Source organism: Chionomys nivalis, chromosome 17 (assembly GCF_950005125.1).
Source record: "Chionomys nivalis chromosome 17, mChiNiv1.1, whole genome shotgun sequence".
NCBI classification, from domain to species: Eukaryota; Metazoa; Chordata; class Mammalia; order Rodentia; family Cricetidae; genus Chionomys; species Chionomys nivalis.
In genome coordinates, this window is record NC_080102.1 from 16,318,877 (window position 1) to 16,334,843 (window position 15,967).

At 44.4% G+C, this 15,967-nt stretch overlaps 1 protein-coding gene across 1 annotated transcript in view; it reads left to right on the forward strand.

Moving 5' to 3' along the window:
• Positions 1-15,967, forward strand: part of Deptor (DEP domain containing MTOR interacting protein) — a 145,293-nt gene that overhangs the window by 78,898 nt on the left and 50,428 nt on the right. The window lies entirely within an intron of this gene.

Consider the following 15,967-nt stretch of genomic DNA (forward strand, 5'->3'; position numbering starts at 1 on the left):
CCTGAAACGGACAGGCCTGGAAGATTCGCTCCCGCAATGGCTCACTTGTTGCTGAATGCCACTAGGTTCAGTCAATTGCTTTCTCTTATCTGGGAAGTGAGGATGACCTCATCGGGCAAAAGTAGAGATAAACACGGGTAGATATAGCACTCTCATTTAATGATCCTGCTCTTGGTCACCCACTCAGTTCATTTCCCTGTGAGGTGTTGGCTCAGGACAAGGAAGAGTAAGTCAGAAGCCTGTGGTTGTTTCTGCCCAAATCCATAGAAATGGGGATATTGGGCTGTGAGCTCCTTCCCTTAATCCTCCTACCTTCCAAGCCGAGAATTTCTGTTCCAAGAATATGACAGTGGAATTAGATGAAAGAAACGTTGGAAACAATGAGGGATGTTTTCCTCAGTCTAGAATGCAACCCTCTAGTGGGTCATGAAATGCGCGCCCACCATGACACAAGGGTGGCTCTCAGAGGACAGCTTGCCAGAGCCTGTTCTTGCTCCCACCATGTGGTTCCCAGGAATCAAACTCAGGTTGTCGGGATGGGCAACAAGCTCCTTTATCCCCTGAACCATCTCACTGGCCCTGGAATATAACTTTATCAAGAAATGATTACTACAAATGTACATTTTTACCCCTCATCGTGTCCCCTGTGGACCTTCAGGATTATCCGGGAACATGACGGTAATACAGAAACTCCTGCTCTATCTGCCTTCTGCTGAACCCTGTCTGTGTTTGACCAAGATCCCCATGAAATCAGACTGTGCATAAGGTGGTGAGCATGCTGGCCTATGCCAATATAGTCTCAACACTGGGAGGTAGAGGTGGGAAGATCAGGAGTTAAAGGTTATGCTTGGCTATACATAAAGTTCAACATTAAACCATAAGAGGCACTAAACCCAACTACCATACAAAAGAACAGGGCATAATTACATAGTAAGACAAGTGTTATTTTGCAAAACTTTTATTTATAATATAAATGTTGCAAATACTGATGCTCATATAGTACCTCCAGGGAGGCATACAGACTGAGATAGGGTCGTCTGTTGCAACCTAAAAATTACTTGTTCCTGCGTGCTGGGGTCCAGTATTTAGAAAGCCACCAATGTGTTTGCATTGGCTTCTTTGGCTTCCAGTGTATTCCGGGGCATTCCCTTCTGTCCACTACTACCATGTTGAACTCATCGTGACTGTCGATGACCTTCTATGTCCATGACTGAACTAAGTTTTCAGTGAAGATGGGAGTTGGAGATAAAGCGTGGTGTCAGACTGTTCCCTGTCCTTATGCAGCTCGTAGTCCTGTGACTGTAGACTCTACAGTGCTTATAGAAGCCATCTATAAACAGTAGAGGATATTTTAGGCATGTGAGTTCTTTGTCTGCATATGTGTACATACACCGCATGCATGCCTGGTACCCACAGAGGCCAGAAGAGGACAATGCATCCTCTGGGCCTGCATGGTTTTGAGCCTTCGTATAGGTGCTATGAGTTGAACCTGAGCCATCTCGCCAGTCCTTGATCATTGTATTCTTAGTGATTTGGTTGAGCCTCTTAAATCTAATAAAGTAGCCACTCTTTAAATTTTTATTGCATTTGATATACTGCCTGCCACCTCAACAACACCGTACTGGTGACCAAAAGGCAGGTATTCTTACTCTCTCCATTTTATGGTTCAAGAAACAAAGATACCAATAAGTTAAGCAGTTATCGGAAGCTTCTCAAGTAGACGTAGTCCAGTGGGTATTACTGCTAGTAAGTGTGAACTTGGAACTGGTTAGAGTGGCTGTCATTTTCCCTAGCGTGCAAAGACACCTTTTAGTTTGAATCTACCTTCATTTTGCTCTGCAAAGGAAATGCCAGATGATACCAAGGTCTATGAGAAAACCAGTTCCTCACACTACAGTCTACTGACTCATTCTGTGCATGAGAGAGAGAATACTAGATGTCATGAGTTTTTTTTTTCAAATTATTTCCAAGGAATGTGTAATTATATCTCAATTACAGTGTGGTTTTATAATGCTGTAACCTCCATCCCATAAAGGTGAGCCATTGCAGATAAAATCAAGGCATTATAGAGAATCTGAGTGGGGGAGCAAATCCCCCGGTTGTAGGAGGACTAAGGATCCTGCAGGTAAAATCTGGGAATCAAACTCATTTCCCAACAGACTTCCCAGCTAAGCAGATCACTAACTCGAAGTTAGGAAAACACCATCATCATCGTTAGTGTCCTCAGAGACCCTTTGAATTGTCTAGCTAGTAATTAATTTCAGAGATTAAACATTAAAACAAGGCAGCCCTTAGGCTTTGACGACAAGGTTTCTGGATAGAAATGGTTCCCTAATTTGAAACCCGTCAGTGTGAGCATAAGGGCCCTCTCAGGAAATACTTAACTTTGTCCATGAATGGTAAATGATGCTCTTATCAAGGCAGGACTTGTCAGATGAGTAATTAGCAGGCATTCATATTTAAGGACATGCATATGTCTGTGCAGGTATATGTACATACACAAATGGCTATATGATGATCATATGTTCATATTTTTCTAGTTCATTCGTTCTTTTTTTTTTTAAACTAAAGGCCCCACACATAGAAGTTAATTGCTCTTCCACTGAAGTCGTGTGTGTGTGTGTGTGTTGCACCTGCAGCTTATACAAACACCCTTTAAAGGGTCTTAATCTATTTGCCATGCTGGCCGAAACTCACCTTATTGCCTAGGCTAGCCTCAGAGTCACTGAAATCCTCCCACTTCAGCCTCCCAGGTGCTGGGATTGCAGGTATGCCCTGCCACACCTGAGTTTTCAGCCTTATTTTTCATTTTGACACAGGGTCTTAGCAGGTTACCTTGGTTCACCTTGAACTCTTAATAGCTCAAGTAGTCCCTGAATTTGTAATCCTCTTGACACAGCCTCTGAAGGAGCTGTGATTACAAGCTTGTACCACCAGACCCAGCTCTTTCTTACCTTCTTTTTCCTTACTTTTTTTTTGGGGGGGGGGGGTTGTTCAAGACAGGGTTTCTCTGTGTAACAACCCTAGCTGTCCTGGAACTAGCGCTGTAGACCAGGCTGGCCTTGAACTCACAGAGATCTGCCTGCCTCTGCCTCCTGAGTGCTAGGATTTAAAGGCACGTGCCACCCGGACTTTCTTACTTTCTAATGCATTTATATTTACTATATATTAAGTACTGGGATAAATATTTTATAATATATTAGGTAGTTAATATGTATATATTTTACATATGATTTTATATATTCTGATTAAACCCATAAAGGCTTAGCACATGTGTGAAATACCAGTACTGGTGAAGGAGATGCTAAAGCAAGAAGGTTGTAGGTTGGATGACAACTGGAACTACATAGCAGGTTTTGGATTAGTTTGGCCTACAGAGTGAGACTTGGTCTCAAAAATACATACATACATACATACATACATACATACAAACATACATACATTCATAATACATCATAATTCTTATAGCAATTCTATGACATTGATATAAGTACAGAAAATTAACAGTAAAAATTTTTGAGGTTCAAAGCCCTTTAAGATATTTTGCCAAGGTTGCCCAGATAGGCTGTAGCAACTATAAGCACTGTGCCTAAGAAAGAAACTCACGTGAGCTATGGATACAGCTCAGTTGGCAGAATGCTTGCCTAGTGTGATTAACACCCTAAGAATGGTGGTCAATACCACAACATTAGGCATGGTGACACTTGTCTGAAATCCCAACATTTAGGAGGCAGAAGCAGGAAGGTCAGAAGTATCAAGGTCATCCTTGTGAGTTTGAGGCCAGCCTAAGCTAAAGAGGATGTTTACTGAAGGTGAAGAAGAGGGGCTGGAGAAATTGCTCAGTGGTTTAGAATACTTACTGCTTGTACATAGGACCTGGGGTCGGTTCCCAGTACCCATGCGGTGGTTCATCAACCAAACACAACTCCAGTTCTAGAGGATTCAATGCCCTCTTCTAAAAGAAGAGGGGGAGGGAACTTCTCTGGGTCCAGTATGTGTGCAGTTGGAGTGGCTCTGGCATAATAGAATGTGCCCCATTGTGGAGAATATGCAGCCTGGATTTTGAGCCTACCTCTATTTACTGGGGTCAATTAGAAAATTAAAATCTTTAATTTTCCCATCTACAGATTTACTAATGTATGAAGTCTGCTTCTACCATAATGTTTTTGGGTTCTACTGACCAGAGTGCCTTTGAACACCAATGAGGGCAGTGTCACACTGGAAAGGGTGATCATATAATGCCTAAGATAGATTATTACAGTGTAAGAAGACACTGAAAGATCAGCAAGAGATATGTGATCTGGAGAAATGGAGGCACAGGCTTCCCGTATGGTCCCAGGGCACTGGCTCCTGCCTCCAGCACCGGGCAGCAACGCACATCCAAAACCTCTGTCCAGGAAAGCCCTACCGAGACTCTGAGGCTAAGGACTTCACTGTGGGTCATTCCCATTGGCATCCCGCCTGCTCCACCAGCCATGACTGCTAGCATCCCAGACTCTTGAAGAGGAAGCAGGTGCCCTCCATAAATCACACTGTGATCTGAGGATAGAGCACATGCACCTTCGTGTTGCAAGCGGGCAGAGTGGCATTATCAGTCAATGACCTAGGAAGCCTTCCAAAAGCCAGGTTTCCGGAGGCTAGCCAGAGCACAGCTCCAGACGCAGGCCCCGCTACTGGGGATGCTAGATTGCTCTTTCCCACATCGCCTGGTGCTGAGAATTGAATCACAGCACTTAGGAAAAGCTCTCGGCACAATGTTCAGCTCGGCTGGCTTCAGATGCCCGCTTTTGTTTGTGATCTGGTCACCTGTAAATATAGTGACCATTTAGAGAGCTTCTACAGTCTTCGAGTCACTATGGTAACATCTAGTCCTTTATGTTCTTATTTTCCTCTAACTCTACGTTGGGCATTATCTGCTGTGGTGGCTTGGATGAGAAATGTCCTCCATAGGTGCAGTATTTGAACGCCTGGTTCCCAGTTGGTGGCACTGTTTGGGCTTTAGGCAGTGCACCTAGCCTTGCTGGAAGAACTGTGTCACTGGGGTTAGAATTTAAGAGCTTAAAGCTTCAGCCTACCTCCAGTTTGCTCTCTCTGTTTTGGCTTGCTTTTGAAGATGGGCATTCTCAGCATCCTGCTTCTGACTGCTGCTGTCTGTCATGCCTCTCTGTTCTGACATCATGGACTCTTATTTCTCTGGAGCTGTTAGTCCTCCCCCCAAACAAACAAACAAACAAACACTTCTGTAACTTCCCTTGGTCATGGGTTGTTATCACAGGAACAGAAAAGTAACTATTACATATTCATTTCATTTATTTATTTGTTTATTATTGTGTGTTTATATGATACAGTGGAAAGGGGTATTGTGTGTGTGTGTGTGTAATCAGAGGAGTCCAGTGTTCTCCTTCCATCTTTATGTCAGTTGTGGGTCTTGAACTCAGGTCCTCAGGCTTGTATGAATGTGTCTTTATCTACTATACTATCTCCCTGGTCCAAGCAGTCTCATTTTCAGATGGTTAAATAATCCGCTAAAGACGAGAACCAATAAGTAGTAGATTCAAAGTTCAAATCAGGGCAGTTTTTGAAACCACCTCTTACCCACCAGATGTTTATCCTTAGCCCCACTAGAATAAAAATTGTTAGCTCATAAAATCTGAGCTGTGTTGACTGTATTACAGCATCTCACATGGGCTGGCAGATGCTACAGCTTATTAAAAAGAAAATTGTTAGCCCATAAAATTCTACCTTTTCTCAAACACTAACAACCTTGGGGTTTTTTGTGTAACTTTTACAACTGGGGTGGACATACTTCCCTGGTACTAAATATTTCCCCAGCTGCCCTAGTTCTCAACTGGTTATCTTAGCTCTAAGTGGAGCGAGATGGAAGCGGGATAAGTCAAGACTAAAGCACTCAGCTGCAGCCACTGACCCCGGATAATCAGGCTCCCGCGGCTGTGTCCACACATCGCATTTCCTCCCTTTCCGCTTTGGCCAGAGCACTTCGGCGGTGTCAACACTCTAAAACCCTCTGGCTTTTCCTTTTAAGTCTGTAATTCTATTAAACCGTGCAACACACAGAAGAGCAGTTTTGCACACAGTATCTTTGGAGTCCTTCCATCAGCCCTAGGGTGGCTGTGAGTATGCCATTCGAGGGGAAGATGGAAGCTGAGACACTTGCTTGAGACGCAACAAAGGGGCCAGGTTCAGATAGAGAAGTGACGTCATTCCAATGATCAATTGATGGAGGTCAGCCTAAGGTTGCAAATGATTAGACAAAAATAAGTCAAGACAGGGTTTCTCTGTGGTACAGTCCAAGCAGTCCTGGAACTAGCTCTATGTAGACCAGACTAGCCTCGAACTCACAGAGATTCACCTGCCTCTCCCTCCTGAGTGCTGGGATTAGAGGCATGCACCACCACTGCCCGGCAGAAAAATAATTTTCTTTCTGCCCTTCTTGAGTTCATAACAAAAATCCCTTCTGACAAAAGGAATATCTTGTCTCACTAAGGGCAAGTCAAAGACATTGTAAGTGTATGTGTGTGTGTGTGTGTGATAGGGAACAAAAGCTAAGGATATAGGTCGGTGTGAGAGTACTTGCCTAGTGTTCATGTTGCCCTCAGTTTAATTACCAACACACACACACACAAATATGAAGGCTAGGAGCTTGGTCAGATATTAAGGGTAGGGGATTCTTCTAAAATGATGCGGCAGAATTCTTTGTGAACACTAGGCTTGACGGGATGGGAAAGTATGGTCCAAGAGAAGCTTCTGAAGAGGTTAGGCTTCCCTTGCTTTGCCCTCCTTCCCTGTCTTAAGGTTTCTGTTGCTGTGATCAACGCTGTCACCAAAAGCCACTGGGGAGGAAAGGATTTATTCAGCGTATGCTTCCACATCACAGTTCATCATCAGAGGAAGTCAGGCCAGGAGCTGAGGCAGGAACTGATGCAGGAACCATGCAGGAGTGCTCACTGGCTTGTTTCTTGGAGCTTCCTTTGCCTGCTTTCTTCTGGCACCCAACATCAGCGAAGGAAGGGGTGGCACTGCCCACAGTGAGCTAGGCCCTCCTTTATCAATCATTAATCTCAAAAGTGCCCTACAGACTCGTCTACAGCCTGATCGTAAATGGAAGCATTTTCTCAACTGAGGCTCCCTGTGAGGTGACTCTATCGTGTGTCAATTGATGTAACACTAATGCTATTACTTATATTCTCTCTCCTTTTTTTAGACCTGCTGAGCCACTCCCCACGTCCCCTTCATTTTGCTTTGTGCCTGAACAATACTCTATTGTATAGTTATACTATATTTTCTTCATTCCTCTTTAAATATGTACTCATACTGATTCCATGTATCCCCTTTATATGCTGGCTCCATCTTTCCCAGGGCAGCTGAATCACGGGAGATCTCTTGTTAGGTGTTTGAGGAACCGCTGTACTGTCTTCCACAATAACTGTGCCAGTTTGCACTTCACCAGCTGTTACGAGGGTTCTTTTTCCTTCACTTCCTTGCCAGTATCTGTTAGTCATTTATTATTATAACTGGACTGAGAAAATAATCTTTCAGTAGTTAATGATGTGCAGTGATTTTTCTAAGTGTCTGAGCTATTTTTGTTTTTCTTTTATTCACACCACTGAGGATTGAGCCTTGGGTCTTGTGCATCCCCTGCAAATGCTCTGCCACTGAACCACATCCCCAGCCCTTCTTGCCTAGGCTGGCTTTGAACTCACTCTGTAGCCTAGCCAGCCTTAAACTTGCTATACTGCTGCCTTAGTCCTCCCAGTAATTAGATCACAGGCCAGTGCTACCAGAGCCAGCCGTTAGTTTTTCTTTTGAGAAAGTATTTATTATTCAGACAGTTTGCTCATTTTTAAATTGGATTTCTTCTTGATTATCATATTCATTTTGTCTTCTTCCTCCTCCTCATCTTTTTTTTTTTATGGCCCAATATAATCTTCTCGGAAGCCATAATTTAATATAATGTTTGTTTCCTCTATTTAGAATTTCTAGGAAATTGGGCTCAATTGGTAGAATGTTTATCAGGCATGTAACAGGCTTGAACTTCAGCCCCAACACCACATGAATGAGACCTGGTGGTCCATGTCTAATCTCAACCTTCTCGAGGCAGAGGTAGAAGGATCAGAGGTTTAGGTTATCCTCAATTACATAGTGAGTTTTTTGGCCAAAGATATACAATACCCTGTCTTTAAAAAAAGCAAACCCAAGGTGTATAGGGGTACAGTTTCCCTGCTGTTGTATGTGATGGCTCTGTTTTCCACGTTATTATAACTGAATACAGCAGCAGAAGAAAACTGGACACAAACAGACACTCCCTGCAATGTCAAAATAGGGGACAAAGTTGCTTCGTGGTGTCATATGCAAAGATGTTGGCATACATTGTAAGTGCTGATTTTAATTCAAGAAAAACAGGCCTGTAGCTGCACCAAGCCTTAACATCTTCCAAAGCATAAAGGGACGGAGACATACTAATTTGATGCAGTCTTTCAGTTGAGAATGTGGTCGTGAACGAAAGGTTTCCTTTTGTTCAGTGTCTCTCACGATATCCCTATCCTTCTTGGCTGCAGTCTGCCTGGGGAGTGTCTCTTGTTTCTGTTGATTCAGACTGTGTTTAGCTCGTAAGAGTAGGTGCCTATCCCGTCCTACCTCAGGCCCTTCTGACAGCGTGACACTCTTCATCTCCTGCTTTGGTCCTCAGTTTAGCCATACGTCCATTTTGTTTGTTTTGAAATAGGATTTCACACTGTAGCCCAGGCTGGCCGGGAACTCACGAACAACCAAGACTGACCTGGCAGTCACAGCGGTCCTCCTGCGTCTGCCTTTTAAGCATTGGCATTGCAGGCATGAGTCACCGTGTCTGGCTTTGTGTATTTGCCAAGTATTTTCTATTAGAGCGTGAGAATGTCATACAATATAAGCACCCAGGCATTGTGCAGTTGACGTGTATTGGCCCCAATATCTGCAGTTTCTGCATTTGGGGTCTTGACAAACTATAGAGGGAAAACCTTTGGAAAATAAGATTGCATCAGTACTGAACCTGTTCCGAATCTCTTGGCATTGTTTCCAAGACAATACAGTAGCAGCTGGACCACATTTACATTGTATTCGGCATTGTAAGTAATCTGGGGGAGAGTTGAAAGTCACAGGAGACTATGTAGCAGTCATGTCCGAATGTGGGGCTATTTTATATACAGACTTGCATAGCCCTGGAGATGCTGGTATCCGGGGATCTTGAACTCTGTCCTGTGGATACCAAGGGAGGACCGTATGTCAGAAATGTACAGTCTTCTGCTGGGCATCCAGCTTGAGTTTTCTCAGGTAATGTGAGTATTTGGCTGGTTGAAGTGATGGTATTTAGTGGGATACACGTGCTGGACCCTCAGGTTTATTAACAGAGCACACCAGCTCTCCACAGTGCAGCGGATAGTTCAAAGTATGGATGACAGTGTGTCCCACACCTCTCCTCCTTCAGTATTTACTTCCCATTACAGACAAGCATGAGCTCGACTGAACAGCTTACATTGGAGAGGGGAGTGGGGAAACTCTCTTTCAACGGGTGCCTCAGAGCCAGGCACGACACTCCGTGCCTATCACTGCAGCACCAAGGAGGCCGAGGCAGGAGGATTGGGAGTACAAGTGCAGCCTGCACTGGGTGGAAAGGTCCCGGACAGTCCCTGGTTACTTGAGATCTTGTAAAAAACAAAAGCAACAGAAACGTGAATCTCTTCCAGCAGAGGCTCTGCCATTGCTTGAATCATCGGGTTCCTTGTGTCAGCCCCTCTGCTCTCAGCTGCAAGGCTGGGGCTCTGAGTAGGGCTTCTACCTGTGACCTCGGCCTCCTGTGTTACAGTTGTTGTCCTCGTGACATGTCATCCTTGATATTGTGCTATGTTTCACAGGTATCCTCTAGAAATTCTCCCAGGAGCCTCTCTGGCTCTTTATTCTGAACCTATAGTAGTCAGGGTTCTCTAGAGAAGCAGAATGGGTAGGAGGTATCTCTCTATATAAACAGGATTTCTTAGGGTTGTGGTCTGCCCCTTCCAGTTATGTCTCATGACAGTCAAAGAATCAACTAGTTGTTTGGTCCTTGAGACCGCTTGTCCCCACTTGTCTTCAGTAGACACCGGAATCCCTAGTAAGCAGGTTCTAAGATCAGTGGAGGAATGAACTTGCCAGCAAAAGTTGGGGGAAGCAGGCAAAGAGCAAGAACTTCCTTCTTCTGTGTTCTTTATATAGACTGAAACCAGAAGGTGTGACCCGGATTTAAGGTGGAGCTTCAGTCAACATATCCCTCACAGGTGTACCCACGAGCTTACGTTTTAGTTAATTCCAGATAGAGTCAAGTTGACAGCCAAGAATAGCCATCATACCAAGAATAGAGCCCCTCATTTTAACTCGGTTTTCTTGGTTGACATTTCAGTGTCAAGGCAGCTGGACTATTCAAGCTTTTCCCTTCCCTCCCCTTCCCTCCCTTCCCCTCCCCTCCCCTCTCCTCCCCTCCCCCATTATCCTCCCCTCCCTCTCTCCTTCCCCTCATTCCCCTCCCCTCCCCCCCTCTACCTCCCCTCCACTCTCTCACTCCCCTCATTCTTCTCCCTTCCTCCTCTCCTCTCCTCCCCTTCCTCTCCTCCCTACCTCTCTCCTCCATTTTCCTCCCCCTCCTCTCCTCTCCTCTCCTCTCCTTTCCTCCCCTTTCCCTCCTCCCTACTTTCTCCTCCATTTTTCTCCCTTCCCTTCCCTCTTCTCATCCTCTTCCCCTTCCTTACTCGCCTCTCTTTCTTACGGTACTGAAGATCAAACCTTGGACTTCGTAGATGCCGCCAGCGAGCTGTCCTCCCAATGGCAGAACAGCACATTAACTCTCTAGATGTATTACAGAGAAGGGAACGGTCCTATCTGGAAGTATACACAGGACCTGGCACAGAGTATCCCTCAGTGAATGGCAGCCGACTGCCATTGTTATCATGAACACCAACATCTGTGTCATCAGCTGCCTTTCAGGGAAAGCTTCATGTATGTCTGACCTCATCCAGTTCTGACCGTCGTCATATCTTATGCGACATAATCTGTGTAAAGTCTCAGTCACTCCTCCCTCTTACTCCCCCTCCTCTGGTGGGGGTAGAACCCAGGGCCCTGCACGTGACAGATGAGCCCTTTTAAATAAGTTACCCCTAAAGTATTTCTAACAGATTTATGCCAACAGTTCCAGAGGCATGAGGATAGAGTCTGTGGTAGTTTGAATGACAGTGCCCCTCCACCCCCCACCGCCGTCGCCACCCTGCCATAGGCTCATATATGTGCATGAACTGCTTGAGAATGAGGAAGTATGTTATTGAGGATGGGGTTTGAGGTTTTAAAAGCCCACACCAGGCCCACTGTCTGTCTGTCTGTCTCCCCATCCCTCTCTCTGTAAAGCTCTCAGCTACGGCTCCAGCTCCAGGCAGTTTGCTTCCTGCTATGACATTTATCGACCAATCTAAATTCGTAAATTAGAAGCAGGCCCCCGATTAAATACTTCCTTTTTATAAGAGTTGCCTTGGTCATGGCGTCTCCTCACAGCAATAGAACAGTGACTAAGACAGTGTTGCAAATTTCATTTCTTTTGAACTATGTGTCTGGCACTCTCTATCTTTTCACTTTTAGAAATGTGGGGTTTTGTTTGGTTTGCTTTTTCTTTGTTTGTTTTGATGCTGTGGACAGAACCCACGCTCTCATGTGTGCTCAGTAAGTACCCTCCCTATATACTTTATCCCAGGCCCTCTTTTTAATTTTTTGTTGTTGTTATTGTTTTGAAAGAGGATCTAAGTTCCCCAAGATGACCTGGAATGTATGAGTCACCAGAGGAGTTGGGATTATAGGCCTGTGCTTCCAAAGCGTGGATCAACAAAATGCTTTTGCCTTTAGACCCCTTTGCTCCTACAGTGCATTCTGGGTCTCTGAAAAACCAACCTCATTTCTGGAACATTTTACCCTTTGTTCTGTGAGTTACAACTAAAAAGAAAGACTGGTAACGTTTGGAGTGCACAGGGCTGTAATGCGCAGAGGAATATAAAACAAAGCTTGTGATACTTAATCCATTGTCAAGGTCTAGAATTACCTGGGACTCAGGCCTCTGGGCACGTCTGTTGACTATTATTTGGGGATTAATTGAGGTAGGAAGACACATCCTCTGTGGGTGAAACCATTGTCTGTGCTGGGAGCCTGAACAGTAGAAGAAACGAGTTGAGCACAGTGTTCACCTCCGTCTTCCTCCTGTCTGTGGATGCGATGGAACCAGCTGCTCAGAGCTCCTGCTAATGTGATCTCTCTATCATGATGGGCGACTGTGAACCCAACTGAGGTCTCCCTCACTTTACCACAGCAACAAACAACCTCCAAGCTCACACTTTTTTTTTTTAACCTGACGTTTCTTGTAGGAGGAATTGGAAGTAGCAGAAAAGCTGTGTAATCAAGTGCTACATTTTGATCTCTCTCCCATTATCTTGGCTAAAGTTACTTTAAATCCGTTTTCCTCTACTTATGCCCATCCTCTCTTCCCTTCAGTCAACTAGATAATTGTGTGTGTCCTAACTTGGAGCCTTCAAGTGTTGTTTTGTTCTAGTAATATCAGCTAATAGGATTCTGTACCCTAAAATCAATTTCCTGCTTTCACATCCTCTTTGTAATGTCAGGGCTGGCGGAGGAAGTAATTATTTTAGCCTGTGACTCACTGTTGTTATTACCTCTTGAAGAGCTTTGTATCCCAAGTGCCTAGCACCGTCCTTTGGAGAAGCCTGGTGCTCAAAAGCAGCGGCTTAATCTTCCTTCGTCAAGGACCTCTGCTGTTTTAGGAAGTGAGTTCCTTCAATGGCTTCCTCTTTGGGTGATGTGAAGTGGGTGGTTATGGCCTGAAGCACAGCACAGATTGTCTTAAAAATAAATAGCTTTCTAAGTCAGGGGTGGTGATGCACCCCTGTCATCTCAGCACGTGGGAGGTCAACGCAGGAGGGTCGGGAACTCAAGGGCATCTTCTGTTGTCTTCTGCATTGTTCTAGGCCGACCAGCCGGGACTACATCTCACTAATTTTTTTTTATTATTATTTTTACTTTTAGCACATTGGTGTTCTGCTTGCGTGTATATCTTTGCAATGGTGTCAGATCCCCTGGAACTGGAGTTACAGACAGTTGTGAGCTGCTTTGTGGGTGCTGGGAATTGAACCTGGGTCTTCTGGAAGAGCAGCTAACCATTGAGCAATCTCTCCAGTCCTGATCTTACTTATTTCTAAGGGGAAAATTTTGCCTCATCATTTGCACAGAAAATCCATTCTTACTGCCACTATTATTTGGGTAGATCAGATAGCACATCCCTCATCCCTTCTGAATATTCATGATATATGGTGCATAGGAGTCTTGTCCTTAACCAGTAGCTTGGTCCTTCTGCAAGCATCATAGGCAAGAAGAGCCTCCTTTTTCACGTGGCTTCACTTTTCTGGCCATGTCTGCTTTTCCTGTTTAATATTCCTTTTAATGCCAGAGCAACTGGGGGAGGTGGCTCTGTACTGGCCTAGCATTCCCAAGGGCACTGGGTTTGAACCTTGGAACTACCAAGCAACAACAAAAATTTCAGTGAATAAATACCCAAGATCAAAGTAAAGCATCTAATGTCCAACCAAGCCATGGGAATTTCACTAAAGCAAAGAAGAAGACCTAGAAGAAATTAGAAATCAGACAATGAAACTTTTTGTTTTGGGGATACAGTTGTAGCTCAGTTGTAATACACTTGCCCCCATGTTGGAGGCTCAAGGTTCAACTGCCAGAACTTCAAAAGGAAAAAAAGAAAATCATCTGTCAAGGACAGTTATTGATAATATCACAATTAGAAAATGTATGTGAACGTCAGAGAGGCTTCCTTCTGCAGGAACAAATAAAGAGACCCACAGCAAGATGCTACACAGAGAGAAAAACATAGATAGATAGATAGATAGATAGATAGATAGATAGATAGATAGATAGATAGATAGACGGATGGACGGACAGATAGATACAGAGAGACATAGAGAGAGACCTTTGAGCACACAACTCTGAATGGTAGATCTCCACCAAATCCCTTTCCTCCAAGCTCAGGGAACCCTGTAGAAGAGGAGGTGGAAAGAGGTAGAAGAGCCAAAGGGTATGGAGAACACCAGGAGAACAAGGCCCTCTAAAATGAACTGAGCAAAGTTCCTATGAGCTCACAGAGACCAAAGCAACAAGCACGTGGCCTACACAGGTCTACACTAGGTCCTCTGCTTATAAAGTAACGCTTTCAGCTTAGAATGTTCATGGACCTCCTGAGTGTGTGAACAGTGGGTCTCCGATTTTTGTACCTGCCCTTGGGGCCCTGGCCCTCCATCCGTTTGTTGTCTTGCTTCATCCAACTTCGATGTGATTTTTTTTGTTTTACCTTATTACGTTTTACTTTTGTTTTGTGTCGTTGTTTTCTCTTAGAGGCCTGTTCTTTTCTAATGAGAGCCAGAAAGGGGGTGGATCCAAATGAGAGGGGAGGTGGGGGCGAACTGGGAGAAGTAGAGGGAGGGGAAACTAATCAAGATATATTGTATAAGAATCTACTTTTAATAAAAGGGGGGAGTACACAGGCAGGGAAAAAAAAGATAAGGACCAGTAAAGGAGATATGAAATAAAAATAATAGTAAATAATTAACTAGCTAAAAAAATATTGCTCCCATAGTAGAATGTAGCCCAGTCCTCTTGGGGACTGGTCTGTTCCTGCTTCCCATTTTATTCTCCAGTGAATCTCACCTGCCCTCTGTGGTAGCTCAACAAATTTGTTAAACTGAGGAAGGAAGGAAGGAAGGAAGGAAGGAAGGAAGGAAGGAAGGAAGGAAGGAAGGAAGGAAGGCAACACAAAGAAAGAAATATAAGTGGACTTTGAACGCCATCTCTTCTCATGCCCTCCCCACCACTTTAGAGCAGATAGACCTGCCTGACACGTGGCTGCAAGCTCAGCGCTAGGTAGGTGGAGGCAGGAGGATTAGGAGCTCACAGCCAGCCTAAACTACCTGAGACTTGGGAAATAAAAAAATCAGGGAGAAGAAAATAGTAGTCCTAAGAAACAAGTGTGTTAAACTCTACAACTCTGCATCAGGACAGCTGTTGACACGACTTCCATACAACACTGAGATCTATCAAATAAGAATCAGAATGTCTCAGACTGAGAGTCACACTGACTCCGACCCCTCCTTGATCCTTCTTTCCTATCCTTTCCCAGATTGTAACTGTGCTCTTCTGTGTTTAACAAACATCAAGAGAGGTTGCCGGGCTGTTGGCAGATATTTTCCGTCCAGCTATTCAGGAGGCTGGAGCAGAAGGATGGCATGTTTGTGATCAGCCTGGGGAAAAGGCTTTGAAACCATATCCCAAAATACGATTATAAAATGACTGAGGGGGACTGGAGAGATGGCTCAGAGGTTAAGAGCACCAGCTGCTCTTCCAGAGGTCCTAAGTTCAATTCCCAGCAACCACATGGTGGCTTGCAACCACCTGTACTGAGATCTGGCGCCCTCCTCTGGCATGCGGGCATACATGGAAGCAGAATGTTGTATACATAATAAATAAATAAATCTTAAAAATAAATAAATAAAATGGCTGAGGTTGTAGGTAAGCAGTGAACACTCACCTTACCTGGCATGCCTAAGGCCTAGGGGCAGTTCCTCAGCAATACAAAAAAACCAAGACAAATGAACAAGTACTTAGAGCAAATAAACTTTTTGAGGTTGGGTGTTATAGAGCCCATGCTGGCCTTGGATTCCCTAAAGTAGGGGAAATGACCTTGAACTCCATATGATTCCCCCAGCTCTAGTCTCCCTTGTTGCTGGAATTACAGGCATGTGCTATCCTGCCCAGCAAATTCAATATGGGGGAAAATATGTCTTTTTAGAGTGTAAAAACAATTCACTTTTCTTTCTTTAGAATATAAACT